We start from the raw sequence: 20,936 nt of genomic DNA, 5'->3' as shown, positions 1-20,936 counted from the left end.
GAATAACATATTTCAATCAAATGCGCCAGATTGAATCAGTTATCGATAATAAGCACATGAACACAACATATTTTCACAAGAAACAAACAAAGAAAACAAAAAATACGCTGCACACACACACGCACACACAAGTAAACAAAACATACATAAATGTACATTAACTTATTGTAATCATAATAAAAGCAGAGAAGCTAATTATGTGAGACGTTTAATAATTGTAAAAGAATCCTTACATAATAGTATTAATCACATTGTATTGACATGAAAGTAAACAGAAGCAATCAACACATCCTTACCGATCATTAGCCCTATTAAAACGAGGTATAGAACTTACTCGGTAAAAAGAACAGAAATGTCAGCAAATTATTTGAAATTTCATGGAAACAGAGGTCTAAAAAAGAATGATGCACATAGAATAACATAAACAGATACGATCAACATATAGTTACCTATCAAGAAGCCCTATCGAAACAAAATATAGGACTTATTATTCAATAGTTACAAGAAAGATGACATTAGTAAATTGCATTATCAACTGAGACACATTATAACAAAATCACAACCAATTATAATATATTAAGATTCTTATAATAGACATTGAATAACAATTTGACTAGATTGATTTGTGACCCCCCCCCCCCCCTAAAACAGTTATATATTTAAACACACAACACTTCATTCGAAGAAAATTCTGACTAGAATAAGTGGTGAAATGATGACATTAAGTATTCTAAAAAACTCAACAAACTATATATATATATATATATATATATATATATATATATATATATATATATATATATATATATATATATATATATATATATATATATATGTGCCTCAAAATTACTTAATCCTGAACGGTTACATTTGTGTTTAACAGCGTTAAACGAGCCCATAGGTAGTGCCATCACCATCATCATTGTCCGAGTCATCACCATCATCATTGTTCGAGTCAGAGTCAGCGTAGGGCACCAAGGACACAGCCTTGTGGACCTTTTTTCTTTGTCGGTACAAATAATTCTCAAACCGGCGTTTGTTAGGCTGACATGCAGCGCCAAATACATTTCTATTTAATAGCGCCTGGCTTGACAGTGACCAATGGGTCCCAACAACTTGTAGCGCCAGTTTTTTTTTGCTGATGTGGCCTGAATGTCCACATCTTTCAGTCTTTCCTTCATATGGAATTAACACAGTCTTTGAGATAATTGTTAGCTATCCTGGAAAAACGCGTTTTGAAATAATTTTGTTAGCTCAGGATTGTGTCTTGAGTTAATTGCACAGCAAAGTTACATAAATATTTTATTAAATATTTCCTCAGGCTATTAATAATTTACAAAATATTATTGCCATTTGTTGAAATATGAGGTAACAGTTCTAAAAGGGACTGTCCAACAGACAAAAGCGTCGTACGACGCGATTCGATATTTTGGGAAACTACGAGGATTGCTTATATAGCTAAAAAATACATCGGCGGTAAGCATGATCGAGGATGGGCGAGTGGGCTAGGCGGGAGACTTTTTACTCCAGGACTCCAGAACTCCAGGGGTCAGAGGTTCGAGTCCTGGTGAGGGTTAATTTTTTATATTTTTAAATTGTATTCTTGTTTTTTTACTGGATATTTTTAGTTCAAATGTTTAAATTTATCAATATAAAGCATTTATACCATTTAATGACAAGCTTCAATACATGCCAAACTCTTTTGGACGGCCCCTTTAATACAATCCTCTATTTTAATTGCTATCACATTGGTCCGATTAGGCAATTTTGAAGAAGAATGTCAACTTAAAGCGACTTAAAATACCTCTGTAGTTTTCAGCATGTTTTTTTTTCTGAGGACGCCACTCAACTATGGCAGGGACGTGTTGCCCCTCGACCTCAACTTGCCACATCCCCACCGTCTCTACCCTCATAGACATCTTTACTTTGAAGGAGCATCTATGCCCCTCCTTCGCCCCCTTTGTCGTCTTGTCACAGCCTAATAAATAAAACACGCTTTTACTGTTTGCCTGAGATATTGTTGCAAATTGGTTGTCACCTCAACACAAAACAAATGTTGCGGAATATGTATTTCATTTAGAGTTACATTTATTTTGCACAGACCTGAACTTGTATTGCCAAGCATGAACTGTATATTTATTGTTTGGTTTTACAGAATTAGAGAGAAGACAGTCTGGCCTTGGGGTTGTAACTTAATGTTGACCATCTAATTTAATGAAGTCAATACAATTAAAACAATATCTGAAATATATCCTTATATCGCAAGGCTTCCAAAATATAAATTTGGCACATGCAATGCTCAAAATATTTTTTGTTGTAACAGCGCATACAATTGTCAAAGTTGAATTAGTTGATAGCGCTATCATAAAATTAGTAGAACACTTGTTTGTTTGCTGTCAGCTATACTATCATCATTATATCATCAAAGGTAATGCAAATAATTTCCACATTTTCAAAATGCCCTCTTGAAAATTTATTTCCCTTACAGATGATGACTTAATCGTATATCTCATAGCAAACAAGAAATGTTCTCTTTACCTTTGTGGTTTATTTTCCATTTTCACATTAATACAGATTTTACCAGCGACAATATTGTTTCAAAGCTGATCTTTACCGAAATGAATTTTACCTTCAATGAATCTGCCTAACCCACCACAGAGGCGTTCACAGTTGCCTGCCCCGTTACACACAAGGGTTTTCCCTGGCTACCACCCTGCTGCCGGTCAATTTTATCCCTGCCAATCAATATTTTAATAAAAGTTATTCATAGTTTTATTGATAGAGTACATAACATAGATATGAAACTCGACAAGTGGAATAGTAATATAAGTTGCCTTTAAACAAACTCTTTCTAGCACAATACAGACATGTTAAAACATGAACAAGCGTTAAGAGACATTGTGATCTTAAAAGTCTCGTGCTATTTTGATTGGACATAGTGGATGAGGTGTCCGCCTAGCAATTGGGACTTAGTAGGTTCTCTCCCTACTCGGGTAGCAATCTCATTATCACCTCCATAGACACCAAGTACTGGTTCTTTCCAGGAAACGGACTCGATAATTTCCACATCTGCCTATAATGCTCGAAGGGCGCTCCGCCGTATACATAGATAGATAGATACTGAATGCCGTAAATAAGCACAAAATATTTATCCTAACAAACATTCATCAATTAAAACTAGTCTATTTTCGCTTATTTTGCCATGTATGGGAGCACATGACTCTCAATTGAAGAGACAATGACTCGTTTTTGCTTCTTATAAAATATATTAGCATTTTCAGAGAGGCACAACCAATGTGCTGGTTAAGCCTGCACCCCATCCGGATCCGCTCATACTCGTATCAAATATAATGTAACAATTTTACCTGCAACCATTTGGAACTTGCCGTCAAGGAAGTTTTTCGCGGCTGTAACTTCAACCACACCTTTTGCCACCTCACGTCCCTTTCTGACCATTACTGCTTTATTTAAAGCAGCAATGGATTCAAGATATGATGAGAGCCTCTCCTGCTCCACTAATTCACCCACCATGATTTGTTCTTGCGTACTTAAAGCTCGGAGACCGAATAACAAACATTGAAAATTGCGGGCTTCGAGAGGTGTATCAATAAACAAGTGTATTCGATTTACGACTTCCGGTTTTGCGACATTACGAAAAAAACTAATATAAAAAAAAACTTCATCAACATGCTTTTTGTGTAAAAGTTTCGATAATATTGAGGCCATTTAACAGAAAATTGACATAAATATGAACATAATTATTTTTTTTTAAATAGCCGACAACGACCGAATTAGCGTTAAAATTCCCGGGTACGGGAGTATATTTACCGTACCCGGGGTACATGTAAGTAGTACCCGTGCCGACAATGAGAGTAAATAACCATGTATACTGGTAAAAAGTAATGGACTCACCCAACAGCATTCGAAACAGTGTTGTCCTATTAAGGGAGCAGAATTTTTTCTGTTTCTACGTTTTTGTTCTATATCCTTTCAGGCAAGAGTTAGCAAACTTGTGAAAGAAGAGTTAATCCCAAGAAAATGTCCGAAAACTTAGTGTTATTACAGTAATTTACACAGTCAACACTAGAAATGATTTGAAAATACAAAATAGGCCTACATTGGTTACATGTGTAAACTTTCGTTTAATGATGCTTGTTTTAATGAACAAAGCAGCTCATAAAACAATTTTAAGTATTATCCTTTTACAGATCATTTTAATGCAGTATATCATGACCTATCATTTTCATGATAAGAACTTATGTATTATGGTGAACTTGAACGGACCATCCCGACCGTTTTGCCTAATTGCCCTCTTTACCGTGCTTCCGAACGCGCTGATGACGTCAGAGTGCAGAACGGAATCCCAAAGATACATTGTTCCTTGTTATTGTTGATCATCTGAAGGGTTTATTCTGCGTTGCCTCTCGATGGATCCATCCACCACTACTGAAATTAAGTAAGTATTACATGTATTTATGTCAATTAGTACTATAAATGGCGCTGCGAGTTCCAAACTTGCTGCATTTGATTGTGTAAACAGTCGGCTATTTCTAACCATAGCGTTCATAGTCGGCCATCTTGAAAAAAAAATCAAGTTTCATTTAAATTGTCCGTTTTTAATCGTTATTTTGTTTACTTCATGTAAATAAAATATTTTTTTAATGAATTTAAAGTACTTTTCATTGAATTAAACCGATTTTGTCGGTTTTTGTCAGCTTATTGGCTGAATTTTAGGTTTGACTATTGACGTCATATTGCGGTTCGCTGAACCGTGTAACCGCTCATCTGTGTCGTCTGTTTTTACGTTGTTTATGTTCAATGTGCTGGATTGTGAATTATATTAAATCATTACACGGTTATATTTAGAGCAGTGTTTATTTACATTGCTCTGTCGCTTGTGTGACTTGTTTTGCTCCATATAAGTCATCTATATTTAGCTGGCTGTACAATTGGATTGTGATTCGCCTATAGTCAGGCGAATCACCACATTGCTAGATATTTATTATAACGTTTGGGTAGAGTATTTCTACTACTCAATTTATTTCTGTTTCACAATTTCTCATTAATAATTCCGCAATAAGTGATGGTGATACTTAAATAAGTATTATTACATGTTAAATCATACAATATTGCTTTTGAGCTTTCTTCGTATTAAATGGCAATTTAAATATTTCATTGAATTTGTAGTCTGTGTATTTTGCCCTTGTTTATTGTATAATCCTGTGACCTGTGTTGACCCGTGTTCAATTACACAAGTCCCTTCGGTATTATCTAGTGTTTTCCTACAGGAAGTGACCAACCTGTAGTGAAGACAATTCACTCTTTATATTGTAATAACGGGTGAATTACTTACATTTTGTTTGAGTATTTATTTATATTTAATATAAACAGATATTTTATCAGTTAACATTGATTTGTGATTTTTTTGCTTTTCTCGTTGGGTATAATTGAATCACTATTTCACTACCTTTAACTCATTTGCTTTGATTAAATCATATGCCATCATTGTGTTTGTATGTTTTTTCACATAAATGCCAATTTATCGTTTAAATGGCTTTTGAATGTGACTTTCTCCATGCTTGCACGCTTCAAAGTGTACTATTAAAGTATAAATACTTTATAAGTCTGTTGGTATGCGTTAATTTACAACCAACTGTAATATTAATATCATGAATCTCACTTGGAGAATCAGATTAAAACAGGAGTCCTACGATTCCTAACTTGGAAAACCATGTGTAACATTAGTCTCATTCTAGTTTTTTTTTCACTACAGCAAGTGTCCAACCTGTAGCATATACACAACAAAATATTGGATATAACGAAGTCCCTATAATGAATTTAAATAATAACTTTAACTATCGAATTTTTACTATAAAGGGACATTTCAAAATTTACATTTGCTACATCTACTTTGCATCTGATGTTAGTCATGTTTGGGTTCAGTACACTTGATTCTAAACCTGATACCGAGCGTGGGTGTTATGAGGAGGGGGAGTGGTATGGAGAGGCTAATGGGCTATTAACTGAACCGGTCGAGCAGGGGTCAGTGGAGCAGCCTGTGCAAGATCGGGCCGCGAAATCGAAGCCAATGGCATGGGAGCAACAGCCTGTGCAATATCAGTGTCACGTGGGATTGGATCGGGTCAAAACCAGGAGGTGGCTCAGATGCCCTTGGCACATGGGATGTACCCTGTACAGTACCATGCCACAGCACATGAGGAACAGCCTGTTAAGTACCAGCTCACACATGGTGTGCAGTCGGGTCAATACCAGGCGGTGACTCAGGTGCCTTTGGAACATGGAATGTACCCTGTGCAGTACCATGCCATGGCGCTGGGGGCACAGCATGTTTAGTATGAGCGAATGAAGCAGGTGCCGATCGCAGAGGGAGGCCAGCTGCATAATATGTTAGTGAGCTGTCAGGTTCAATTAATTGATTCAAGTGTCCAACCACAATTAACATATAGGCATGCACAAGTACATGGTGTAACCTCGCCACCGGTGGTACCTGTACCGCAGATGGATAGGAGCGGGTTTTGTGACTACGAATTGCTGGAAATGGCAAAGGTCACACTTTTGAGTGCGAGGCAGGCGGAGAATGAGTCTGTCGATGACTGGGCCGACAGGGTGTGTACCCTGGCTGGCAATGCATATAGGAACTTGTCGGAGGAGTATGTGTTGCAGAAATCTATATTAAGATTCTGCATGGGTGCGAAAGAGAGTGAGAGTCTGGAGAGAGAGTATAAATCATAGGCCAGTTTCCATAGAACAGGCTATTGACCAATTGAAGTGGGACATTTAAACTCACGGCACTATGTATCGACCAAAATTGGTGCGCAAAGTGGATTGTGCAGGGCATGTCAAGGTGGCAGGGGAGAAATTGGCCTCGCAAGGTATGCTTGTAGATAGGGTGGTGGCCTTAGAGAGAAAGATGGACACGTTAGAGAAGAAGATGGACATATTTATGGGGAAACTTGACCAGCTTTTGGCAAGGCCCACCAGAAGTCCATCTCCATCTCCAGTCAGGCAGCAATATTTCAATTGCAACAAGATGGGGCGATTTAGACAATATTGTCCAAATAGTATTCATAACGATAAGGGCCAATCTGTAATAGTCGGGCAGATGAAGTCTGACCCGATGTCCCAGATCAATGCAAGTGTGAACGACCTAGCAATACAGGCTGTAATAGATACGGCGACTGAGGACACTTTGGTCTTGGGCCGGGTAGTTGCTCAGTAACAAAAAAAGCTTCGGTGTTGGAACAGGTGCGCGAGTGCGAGTGGGTGGTGCACAAACAGGTAGACACTATTGACGGAGTTGGAGCCGCCATGGGTTTAAGTGGCCAGGTAGTCCATTTAGCCCAAGAAAGGGGCCGTACGTATGTATTAGGAAAGGGAAATGATATGCTTCATGGTTCACAGGGGTGCGTTGTGATTAAGGCAGTGAGCGATTTCCGAATTATTCAGGAATGGCTCATACACGGCACTGATCCATCTGGTAATGAATGCTTGGCGAGCTTAAAAGATAGCAGTTTCAATGCGAATCGCGACCGACTGAATAATGACAGCCTGAAAATGTGTAAACTGGATAATCTCCCTGTACGGGTGTTCGAGGGCAAGAGTTGTGGTATTGCGGAAGATGAGCAAGTATACTGTATTTGTAGAGGAATTGATGATGAGTCCTTTATGATTGCTTGCGATGTGTTTGAAGTGTGGTTCCATGGAAAGTGTGTGGGAGTCACGGAGGAACAGGGTGAGGAAATAGATCTGTATACATGTCCAAGTTGTAGGACAGGTTAGGTCTATATTTATCGTATATGACGGTAGATCGCGAAGTTCATGCACATTATGTTATTAATTTGTGATAATTGGTGATTGATTTGGCCGCATCGATGGTCGCGATATATTTAATGAGGTCGAGGAGGCCAGCGGTCGGGAAACGCTCTGGAGTTCGGGGCGGGACCTGGTCATAGAGCTTGGTACCATGTTGCCCTTGGATCATGGACGGGTGGAAAGGTCGGTGGAGGGTCAAGTAAGTTTGGCCAGGAGGAAAGGATGCCTAGGTTTTGTAGCCTAGGTCAGGAAGTACGGCCACCAATTATTAAGTGATTCGTTCATTAAGAGGGTGTTGGCTGGTCCTGAGAAGCAGAAGACTCCGGCGATTTCACTTAGCGGAAGACCCCGGGGTAAGGTAGAGCCACCCGGGCCGAGGCCAAAGCTGGCTCAGGTCCCGACAGCACTGGACTTCCCTGCATTGCCAGTGAGGTCGGGAAGGGTTAAGGTCGAACCTGAGTCACTCGTCCCCAGTCCGACTTCGCTGGGTTCCACTGCGTTGCCAGTGGGGTCGGATTTGGGAATAGTGAAAGTTGAACCCGAGGGGGAGGCATTTGCCTCTAATCCGACATCGCTGGTCTTCCTTGCGTCGCCAGTGAGGTTGGTGGAGGTAAAGCTCGAGCCTGAAGGGGGGGGCCACCATGGTCTCGCAGCCATCAGCACTGGACTTCCCTGTGTCGTCAGTGCGGTTGGTGGAGGCAGCGGTCGAGGTAGGCCCAGAACAAGGGCTTATCATCATCTCTGACTCGGAAGGGATGGAGGTTCATGCTCCTTTTGAGGCTAACCTTGACTAGGAAATTGTGGGGGAGACCGGCAGTGCACGGCCTGTAGATGAAGTGGCGGAGCCCGTAAGGGCAATGTTACGTCAAGGTACGATGATAAGAGGTATGGACCGGTGTGAGGGACGGTCCAGGCCTTTTGATAGAGCTGCAAAGTTGAATGGAGGGGTTGGGACCAGGGACAGATCGCGTTCTCAGCAGGATGATGCGGGTTTTAAGAGGAAAAAAACCATAGTTGTCCCGTGTGTGGAGTAAGGGCACGATCTATAAGACACCATGTTAAGGCACGGCATTTTCCGCCCGTGTTTTGTCGGGAGGCATGGGAGAATCCGGAGATGGACCATGTGCGGTTCTGAGGGGTCATATGACTCATCAATAGTCTGGGTCTCCAGAATTTTGATGAGGCTATGCTTTTCGTGGACCGCAAGAGATTGTCCATTCCGGAGCAGTCCTGCCTGAACGACAATGACCGGGTCTGGTTAGAAAGGGTCTCTCGGAGATGTATGTTTTATATTCCCCCTGTGTTCCACGTTGCACATGTAAACTCGCGGGCACTCCTTTTCCACTGGAGGGTGATGGCGGCGTTGCTTAGGCTATGCAGCCAAGAGGTCAGAGACAATTTCTTGGCCGAAAGGTTTGACTGACGGCGTGGCGTAGTCCAGGCGACTCTGTTGACTCAGGCAACTGAGTTGATGCAGAGACCCTGGCTAGATTGTTGTGTGGCGGTCCAGGCGACTGTGTCGACTCAGGCAATTGAGTTGATGCAGAGACCCGGGCCAGATTGCTGTGTGGCGGTCCAGGCGACTGTGTCGACTCAGGCAACTGAGTTGACGCAGAGACCCGGACCAGAGTGGTGTATGGCGGTCCAGACAACTGGGTCGACTTGGGCAACTGAGTTGACCCAGGGAGCCGGATCAGATCGGAGTATGGTTGTAGAGGCTCAGGCGACTGTTTCGAGTCCAGAGATGGATTTGATTCAGAGACCCGAGCCAGTCAGTTGTGCAGCGAAAGGGGCCCAGGTGATGGCGTTGGCTCAAGTGGCAAAGTCGATTCCAGAGCCCGAGTCTCTTGTGAATGAGTTTGAATGGTGTGATGAGGTGGAAACCGCACCTGTTGTCCGTGAGTGGATTTCGGCTAGGAATGCGGAACTTATCGCATTCGACAGCCACTTTCACTTGGACCGCAGTTGTAAGGCGACCAATGTTGGTTCCATTGAGGCGTTGGTGGAGCATTCCGTGGAGCCATCGCCTGATGTACCAGTGCGGGTATGTGGGGGTATTGCAGTTTTCTGCGATCCACCCAACTACCCAATGACATATCCCAGTGTCACTGGCTTCGGGTTGGTTGTCGGAGTGCCTCCTAAGGCGCTTCTTAGGGACGTTAAAGGAGTGGTAGGACTGGTGGAGCGAGAAATGAGGAAGCAGGGGGCGGTAGCGCTTGGAGAGATCGGTTTAGACCGGTCTGTGCCTGAACGAGAGTGGGGTAGACAGGAGGAGATGTTTGTAGGGCTGTTAGAGCTGGCTTGCCCTAGGCGGCCAGTGATTTTGCATATTCGGGGGAGGGGCACGTACTCTTGTGAGGCTAGTGCCCTGGCCCTCCGTCTCATGCAGAAAAACGTAAGTCCAACGCAAAGGATACACCTCCACTGTTTTAAAGGAACCCTCGATCAGGTTCTGAGTTGGTCCGACGCATTCCCTCGATGCTACTTTAGCATCTCAGGTCTGACCGCGCGTTTTGATGAGGTGCAAAAGTCAGCTGTGCGAGGGATTCCGGCGGACCGACTCCTGGTGGAGACTGACTCTCCTTACTTGCGAGTCCTGGGTAAGAAAGACAATACTCCGGCGTACGTGGGTGAGGTCGCAAATACTGTGGCCCAGATCCGAAAGGTGACCCTCAGGGATATATTACGTACTACTGCTGAGAACGGCAGACGTCTGTATAACCTGTAGGGGGTCAGATACTGGAAATAGTCTGTAAGCGAGTCGGGGGTCGAACCATATGAGGGTGCCACGTTTGGGAGCGCCCTTTAACTAGTGGTTGAGACGGTCGGATGTCTGTTATACACTGGCCACGGGGTGTTGATAGTGGAATGTGTACGCTATGTGTTAGACTGGAATTGGATCCTATGGTTATTAAGACTCAATAATGAAATAAGAGCAAGGTCAAATAATGGAATATGTGTCAGGATTCAGTAAGGTGGTCTATGCTTAAGGGAAGGAAACGTTTGGTCAAATAATTAGATCAGTGCTCGGGATTGTAAAATAAAATACAAAAGTCAAATTGTGAATAAGTAATGCAGTTGAAAAACTAGGCCAGAATTTCTCCGGTCTGTAAGTTTGAGATCATATTGTGTGGTCTTGGGACGCGGTATGGGGGTGTGGCAGACTGTCTTGGTGGGGTGAAGAGGAGGGCTATAAAATGGGGAGGAATATGGTGAACTTGACCGGACTTTCAATAGACCATCCCGACCGTTTTGCCTAATTGCCCTCTTTACCGCGCTTCCGAACGCGCTGATGACGTCAGAGCGCAGAACCGAATCCCAAATATACATTGTTCCTTGTTATTGTTGATCATCTGAAGGGTTTATTCTGCGTTGCCTCTCGATGGATCCATCCACCACTACTGATATTAAGTAAGTATTACATGTATTTATGTCCATTAGTACTATAGTATTTATTAATTTATTTATTCATTAATATATGTATGTATGTATGTAGGTATTATACCATTAAGTTGATACCTGCCTGATATAACGCTGCATTTTACATTTTATAACATGTTCAATAAAAGTTCAAACATAGAATGTTGTCCGCATAACGTTGATCAATCTCGGCATCCAATTGGTATGCATAGGCTCTTAGTTTGTTTCCTAAATGTTATTTAAACAGATAATTATTGTTATTATCTGTACATTTTACATAGAATTAAGAGTTCTTATCAGTGGTTCTTGAGGCAAAGGCAAATAAAACCTGCAAATATGTAGAACACGAGGCCGGTATTAAAAAGTAAAAAAATATCAGTAATAATTTTGCAAGAAAACGGTTAGTTAATAAATGTAGTAATAAAAATATTGCAGCTGCTGAAATAATGCACATCACAGGACGAAAAACACGTTCATAAATTACAGCGAAATTTTAAAACAATCTGTGACACCGAAAAGATGTTCAATTCTGTTGGCAACATGTTGCATTGCAACTTTTCTCCACCTGTGTCATACAGTGAAATAATGGCTTGATCATATTCCGGATCAAATACATAAAACCACAGTTAGTATACCGATATATTGGACATGCCACCTAAACATTACGGTTGTATCCACAGAATATTCTGTTTGTGCAAAATAATTGAAGACTACCATAATCAAGTATTTTTTTTATAAACGAACATTTATATTTAACCTCTTGAATTTAATTTTGTATCAGCTATTAAAACGAGTACCACCCATAGCTATAAGATTTGCCTTGGATGATCGCTAGTAATGCTGCTTATTGTCAAGAAAGCATGTTTGAGGCATATTAGAAATTGTTTTTTTATATACTTAAGGAAGTAATTACAGTCAGTCATTGAAGTTTACATGCTGTAGAAATACTTAACTAGGATTTACGATATATATATATATATATATATATATATATATATATATATATATATATATATATATATATATATATATATATATATATAATATATTATATATATAAATATATATAGTGGCCGTCAGACGGTGCCAACATCACAAATTTCCTACTGAATAAAGAAAATAAAGACTGCATGAATTAAAATATCGCTTTTTATTAACACAAAAGTCATTTCTCAAGTTTCCTATTATTTCTGTTTTCTGATGTCATTCGTTTCTTAGCCTAAAAGAAAAATCAAGTCATCTAACCTCGTTATCCATGACCCTTTCCAATGAGTGCCAAAACGCAACTGAAACCAAACGACAGTTTTGCCCTATTTATTCTCGTAGTAAAGTGACGTCATACGCATGTTTCAATGAATGACGTCACATGACTAAGCAAATCTTCAATGAATGACATATGATTTAGCACACTTTCAATGAATGACGTCATATAATAGTAAACATTCAAGATGGCGGAAAAGAGAAAATACCGCGAAATACTTGCGAGTTAAATGTAATTTATGACAAAGGTAATCATTATAATATGATGAATTAATAAATAATATGCAAAGAACTTATCAATATATCATTATATTGATTATACTAGTATAACATTTAATAATTATAGAATAAACAATGATTTACTCATGACATTGACAATCGTACTATGTGTACATCGTAACTGACTAGTTAAAGGTAATAATAGGCATTGACATAGGTCATAGCATTGCCCCCTCCTATAGGAATTGGTCCCCAATTAGAAGTTTGAAAGTACTATTTGTATGGTAGTATGTAACCAAACCTTTTATTTAATTTCCCATCTTAGAGTTAATTACTCTACTTTCACTTCCGTTTCCAGCATTTCCGTTTTACAAATTTGAAGAAAATGGCGACAGCATTTTCAGATGAAACAGATCCATTGAAATCCGGCTATTTGAAGAATGATTTTCTTATCAGTTATCATCAAAAAGAAATAGCAAGTACACGATCTAATATCTGCAATGCTTTTTGTTTGCAATATAACCAATAATCAACACATTTCTTTGTTTGAAATATCTTTATCGTAAGTTCATAACGAAAACACATCACACATTCACAAACATCATTCGTTCACAATTATCCAATATAACGAAAGGTAATTCATTCATAGCATTTTCTACAACGAAGTTTATCTTATGTAAGCAATTATTTCATGAAAATTATTGTAGTGTTTTCACCGGTTAGCTATTCGTGGGTTTTAATACAATTTTAATATAATAACAACAATCACTAGCAACGACACTAAATACGCTACTCACATGGGCATTGACTGGAATCCACGTCAGGATGGCACCAAACGTCCTCGTCGTCTTCGAGGGAACTCGTCGGCTCGTCCACGTCACGAAATGGCACTATACATGTACTTCTGGGAATACACCTCCAGGCAAATATACGTACTTAAACACACAGTCACCGGCTTACATACACATATACTTCTGGGAATACACTTCCAGGGAAATACGTGTCAATGACACAATCACAGGCAACTCACAGACTCACATACACAGTCCAGACTCACTTATATCTTCTGGGAATGGCCTTCCAGGTAATTACGTGTTGAACACACATAAAATACAATATAATACAATACTTACAGGCTCACAGCTAGACACTGGCTAACATACACAGGCTTAACCCCCTGGAACTACTAATGTACTCAGGGTTACACGCACAGGTTCACAGTTACAGGCTCACAGTTACAGACACACATATACAATACAATAACATATAAAATATACAGGCTCACAATTCCTCACACAATACTCACATTGGGACATAGGCACATAAACACATCTACTCACCTCAACGTCCCGTGCACAAGAGACCGTACAAACTCGTGCTGCCCAGCATGCACTATACCGATTTGTCGCTGGTTCCCAGTCACGAGGTATGTGCGCGTTTTATAGGCTGGGCACCGGCACAACATTATGATGAATAGATGCCTAACATGTGAACATCATCACAAGTCACGTGACCATGAAGACAAATACCAAACATTTTAAGAAATACCTTGACAGATGAATTATAACCATTTGGATTATAAATATTCTTCAACATTAACTTAAAAAAAATAAATAACAAGGAAACATTAACTGTCCTTTAGCTTAATTCAATTTCATTTTCAATCTCCACTGTTCACAATTTCAAATTAGATCTTTTTTCATCACACATCTTAACAAGGGCATTCAATCCATAAAATTTTGCCTCTAGGCTTACGCAAGCCAATTCACGCCTGGTGTTTGGAAGAACGTCCAAAGAGATGTGGCATTTCTGCTGTGTTGATATCTGAGATGGTTCAGGATAATGTCAAAGTAAGTTGGATCTCGATCAATTAGGTTAGAGTACTTGATGTTGGTGTTTTCAATGGTGGGTTTTGTGGTAATAAATAATTTTCCTCCAACATTTATTTCAATCAATTCAATTTTTTCTGGGCAGATTTTTTCACTTTGTTGCGTAGTGGATTTTGGATGATCCTTTTCTGGTTACAGGACTGAAACATTTGTTTATCAGTGAAGGGACCTTCAGCTTAAACTCGCTTAGGACTTTCTCCGCCTCTGCTCCACGTGCGCCCGTCATCTGTACAAACCTAATATAGTCCTCCTTTTGATTATGGCACGTACCACTGCCAGGCGTGTTTCGGTGGAAGACCTTACAACACCGAACACATTTCCAGGAGACCCCGGAATGCTGCTCCACCACATGATTGTAACATTTCATACGTGTTGGGAACCTGATATCCCCACAAACGAGGCAGGTATAACTTTTCTGTAAAAAAAATATGTATTAAAAAATGAGATTAATTTATATTGAAGATTCATTGTCTGATTAATAATTTCCTTCAAAATACATTTTCAACTTGTCATGGTGAACAACTTTAGGTTTTTGTTGTTTTGTTATTTGAATACGATATAGAACATCATTTACTTTTCCAACGACCAAACATGGTCCAGTCAATTGTTGTGCCAGTTTTCCACTAAGACCCACTCTACGTTGTTGGTTAAAAAACCACACTTTATCACCAATTGTGTATGTTTGTAAGTTAACTTTCAAATCGTAATTCTTTTTCATTACATCACTTGAAAGTTTGAGCTTATTTCTGGCAAAATTATGCACATCATAGAGCCTTTCCTCTAATTTGTTTATGTACTCATTGCTAATTTCATTTAGTCTATTTTCAGAACCTGAAGGATGACCAAAAACAAGATCAATGGGCAATCTCATGTCGTCACCGAACATCATTTTATATGGGGTGTGACCAGTAGCAGAGTGAACAGATGACCTGTATGCCATCAAGCAGAAAGGTACATACTGATCCCAATCGTCACGAAATTGTGATACAAACGAAGTCAACATGCTAGTAATCGTTCTGTTTGTTCTTTCTGTACCACCATTTAATTGTGGTCTATATGGTGTAGTTCTGGTTTCTTAATACCAAAGAGATTACACAATTCTTTAAATAAATTGGGCCCGAACTGAACACCTTGGTCGGTATGAATTGATAATGGCAAACCAAAAGTTTGTAGGACCTTTTCTATCAAAGCATTTGCTACAGTAACAGTTTCTATATTTGGTAATGGAACACATTCTGTCCATTTTGAAAACTGGTCAACGACAACCATCAAATATTTATTTCATTTTTTCGTAAGTGCAAAAGGACCAACAAAATCTATGAAATTCTTTCCCATCTGGCACCACAATTGAACTGTTTCATTGGGGCTTTATTTTTCATTTGAGGAGACTTCCTACTTGCACAAATTGTACATTTCTTACACCACGTTTCAACATCTCTTCGCAATCCTATCCAGAAAAACCTCTTTCTGATATTTTGTAAAGTTTTTTTGACACCTAAATGTCCTGCAGTAACATTATCGTGTAACTGATATAAAATGTATTCCTTGAGACTAATAGGAATAACTATTTCCAAATCAAACAAACTACTGTCCTCGTGTTCCCATTTTCTGTACAACACCTCATTTTCTAAGAACAATGAATCCCATCTGTACCACAAATACTTAACATCAGGGCATTTATCACTAACATCATTTCAATCTGGTTTAATACCACTTTCTACCCAGTCTCTTACTACACAGAGTATAGAGTCTTCCTTTTGTAGCCTTGTCAATTCCTTTAGATCTAAATTCTTTAAGTCAATAGAATTTAATTTGTCATTGACTGAATCCTCTGGATTTGATTCAGTATGACAACTAGATTCACTTGCAATACAATTACCACTATTTTCTACTGGGGTGACATTTACACTGCACACCTTTGAATCGGTTTTCTTGCAATATGTGTTATCAATACACTCTGGTGATTTAATCAGCTGCAAATCTGATAAATCCTGCATTGCAACAACACTGCATGAATTGTGTTTATCCTTGTCAGGGGGTTCTACTCTCTTTTGTATCTTAACCTGTTCTAAGCCTGACTTTGGTGTAACTATGGAGTGTATCTCTGACCCAGAACTGGTCTCTTTATCACCAGAACTTGGTTCCATAACATTCCTTACAAACAAAGCACAAATACACACAACCATCATAACCAATGGATCCTCAAAATGAGCAAACACAATATTACCAATATGAGTGGCAACAAATTTGTCTCACTAAAAGATTAAACGCTATGCAAAACGAACTCGTTAGTCTTTGAATTTGTAGAACTCTTAGTCACATTTAAATTTGTCACATTTGGGTTTAAATTCGTCACATTTGGGTATAATTGTGTGCTAATTCTAGCACAAGTCTTGTTTTGTTCCATATACCTTGATTCAATTCTCTCACAGTACAACAAATTACTCTCATAACAAGGTCTACGACTTAGTGCATCACAATTTGAGTGCAATTTCCCTGGTCGGTAAACAATTTTGTAATTGTAATTTGAACATTTAACCAGCGACATAGCTGTCCATCTAAGTCCTTGAAATTCATTAACCATTTCAGACTTGCATGGTCTGTTCTGACAGTAAATTCCTGACCATACAAATAATGATGCCAGTGTTTAATGGCAAGAACAACACCATTTAATTCTTTTCTTGTAACACAATAACCTCTTGTTTTGAAAAACATTTAGAGTAATAAGCAATTACTTTTTCTTGTCCATTTTGTATCTGAGACAAAACTGCCCCAGTTCCAACATTTGATGAGTGTACATCAATAACAAACTTGTCTGTTTGTGTAGGGTATGCCAAGATAGGACTGTTTATCAAGGCATCTTTTAACTTGTCAAAAGCAACTTGATAATTTTCCGACCAACTAAATTTTACCCCTTTCTCAGAAAGTTCATGTAATGGCTTTGCAATTGTTGAGAAATTGTGAATATATTTCCTATAGAAATACACTAAGCCTATGAAAATTTTGACCTCCTTTACGGATCTTGGTGTAGGCCAATCTTTAACAGTTTGAACCTTTTTTTGGACATGTTGAAATCCCGTTCTCACTAATCACATGACCAAGGAAAGTAACTTCTCTTTGAAACGATTCACATTTCTTAGGATGCAATTTTAGATTTGCCTTCCTCAACCTGATAAATGCATTTTCCAAATTAACGACTGCCTCATCAAAAGTACGTGCCATCACAATGATGTCATCTAAATACAACACAACAGTCTTCCAAATAAAATCTGAAAATGTCATTTGCTATAACCTGGTAAAGACAGCTGGGGAATTACAAAGTCCGAATGCAAGCTTACAAAACTGCCATTGTTTTCCACCTTGCAGACTAAACGCAGTGATGGGTCTACTCTCTTTGTCAACAGAAATTTGCCAAAAACCTTGTCTCAGGTCTAAACAACTAAACCATTTTGAACCTTCTAAAGCATCAAGATTGTCTTCAATTCTAGGTAACGGTTGATTTTCTTTAACTGTTACATTATTGAGTTTCCTAAAATCACAGCAAAATCTAAGAGAACCATCTGCTTTTGTCACAATTTGAATGGGAGATAACCATGGAGAACAAGCTGGTTTAATAATGCCATCAGCAGCCATCTTTTCAATTTCTTGTTGTGCTGCTTCTCGTTTTGCTAAGGGAATTCTATAGGGATAGGTCTTAATTGGTTTACTATTACCCACACCAATTTTATGAGTAACCAAATCAGTATTTCCTATGTCCCTATCGTTCTTGGAGAAGACATCTTGATGTTTTGTTAACAATTGTCTTAACTTAAGTTTCTGATCCTCATTTAAATTGTGTGAAGACCTATCGTACAACTCTTGCAAATGTTCTGGCACAACACTACTCTCACTAAAACTTGAATCACTACATTTTCTTTCAACTACAGTAACTGGTTCATAAACTGCCGTTATAGTATTTTCATAAATTTTCTGAGGTTCTTTCCCAAAGTTAGCAATTCGAATAGGAATATTTCCAACCTTTGGATCAACTAAGACACGAGCTATCATTAACCCACTATTCTCAGCAAATTTCTGAGAGACTTCCAACATCCCAACGCTATTTCTATCAATCTTATCCAATGGTTTCCCAAAGACGATAGTTTCACTCTCAGGCGGAACTACTACAGTTTCAGAAACAGCAATACGACAACAATTTGCCTCAACTTGGTTACTATTCCAAATACAAGGTATTCTTTCACCATGCAAAACAATGTAACCTTTACTGAACATTTAATCACATTTATTTTTAGTCAAGAAATCTAAACCCAAGAGTCCATCTTGTTTAATATCAGCAATTAGAAATGTGTGTTTAACCCTTTGGTTACCAATGCAAATTTCAACTTCAGTTTTGCCTAAAAATGGAGTTGACTCTCATGTTACAGTTATCAAAGAAGTATTAACTGGTTCTAATTTAGGTTTAATAAGTTATGGTAAATTCTCAATTGTCTGTTTACTAAGAATGCTAACATTAGCACCACTATCTACCAACATGGCTATCCAATTGTCAACTAATTTTGTACTTAGAAAGTAGCCATGTTCAGATCCCAAGTTATTTAATGCAATTTGGGATCGTTTTGTTTTACTGTCGAACTGTGATCCCTCCAGTTCGACCACTTTTCGTTTCCCCGAAAACCTTTATTTGGGGTTCTGTTATTGTTCCTAAACTGATTTTTAGGTCTATTGTCTCTAAAATCTCCATATTTCCTATTCCTATCATGCATTGAGTTGGGTCCCCATGAACATTTGTCAGTATGCTTGTTATTGTTAGGTGCATGCCTTAGGGGTTAGGATTGTGTTATTTCTTTCCTAGTATGATCAGAATTTTGACTGGTCTGTACATTCAAGACTGGTCTGTTTCTTTGTCGGTCAGCTAATCTATGAGCCTCCATTTTAACAGCAATTTGTTCAGCCTCAAAAATGTTTTTAGCACTGATTTCTCTTAGCCTAAGTCTGATATCAGTATTATCTAAAGCGTCAATAAAACTGTCAAGTGCTAACGCTTCAATGACTTCGATGTTTGCAGTTGGATAAGCTTGTCTTGTCATTTTCTTATTGATTGAGCTAATTCAGGAATCGTTTCGTTCCTGTTCCTAACCCTTGATTTTAACTGGGTGCGAAACACTTCAGATTTGTGTTCATTGCCAAAAAGTGCTTTTAACTTTACTACTATACTCTGATAATCTCGCCTTTCCAGTTCAGTCATTTCACAAAGCAGTGACCTTGCATTGCCTGTTAATGTCACTTGTCAAGTCGAACTGAGTCAAGAAATCTTGCAAATCGTCATCACCACTGTAGTTTTGAGGTTTCAATTTCATATGACGTGTGATACTGTTGTTGCCAGATGGCATGACAGCATTGTGTGCTGGGAGCATGTTATATGAGCCAAATTGAGAAGGAACATTATTGCTCATGTTGTGATTATTAAGTGGATCCCTCCGAATAAGTGGATCAGACTGTGTGTGTCTAACATAGAGTTGCATACATTTCTTGCAAAATTAAATGAGATCTCTCTGTCAGGTTGTTCAATTTCTTGAATTCTTGATTGCATATTTAGAAGTTTTGAATCCATATTTTCAATGCGACTACACAAAGTATCTAACATTGTCAATTTCGATAAAATTTGCTCATTTATCGAACTATCCAAAATTTGTCTATCATTCTGACTAACTCCTGCTGTAGCAATTTCATGAAGAGTTGTACTACCATCTGCCTGATACGTGTTTACATTACTATCAACACTTCTATCGACACTAATCTCACACAATTTAGGACTATGAATTACTCTATGTGATCTCGTTTCCATCTTATAATATAAAATTTTAAAAGGAAAAAAAACTAACTAATTTGTTTAATCTTTAGAGCAAAACGTGATATATGTATGCAATATATTTTTAAGTTCTGTATCTAATTTCAGAGCGATTCAATGATGCGTGACGGGAACGATCCAACCAAGCATGACCGGACACAATAGCAGAAGATTTTTATTTTCATTGTCATAATAAATAAACAACAAAATGCTTTGTGTTCATTTCTATTTGGAGATTCTATGCTGTTCAGTATTCTGTAGCACAAGCACAACAGCTTGTTTAAAAAAATTAACATTGTCACAATTTCAACATTTTATCAAGTTTACAACTTATTTTTCGTGGGTCAATTATCTATAAACTTAATCCCAATACTCTGACACCAATGTAATGCCGGTCCGTCTGGTGGCTGTCAGACGGTGCCAACATCACAAATTTCCTACTGAATAAAGAAAATAAAGACTGCATGAAT

The 20,936-nt window shown here is 38.7% G+C and overlaps 1 long non-coding RNA gene across 1 annotated transcript; it reads left to right on the top strand.

Moving 5' to 3' along the window:
* Positions 1 to 13,113: 13,113 nt before the first annotated feature.
* Positions 13,114 to 20,680, top strand: LOC127844386 (uncharacterized). Its single transcript, XR_008032699.1, has 4 exons — positions 13,114 to 14,582; positions 14,760 to 15,025; positions 15,439 to 15,572; positions 20,575 to 20,680. It is a non-coding gene; the product is annotated as an uncharacterized LOC127844386 (long non-coding RNA).
* The last annotated feature ends 256 nt before the right edge of the window (positions 20,681 to 20,936 follow it).

This window comes from Dreissena polymorpha, chromosome 9, assembly GCF_020536995.1.
Source record: "Dreissena polymorpha isolate Duluth1 chromosome 9, UMN_Dpol_1.0, whole genome shotgun sequence".
Classification (NCBI taxonomy): domain Eukaryota; kingdom Metazoa; phylum Mollusca; class Bivalvia; order Myida; family Dreissenidae; genus Dreissena; species Dreissena polymorpha.
This window is presented reverse-complemented; position numbering and strand designations above follow the sequence as displayed.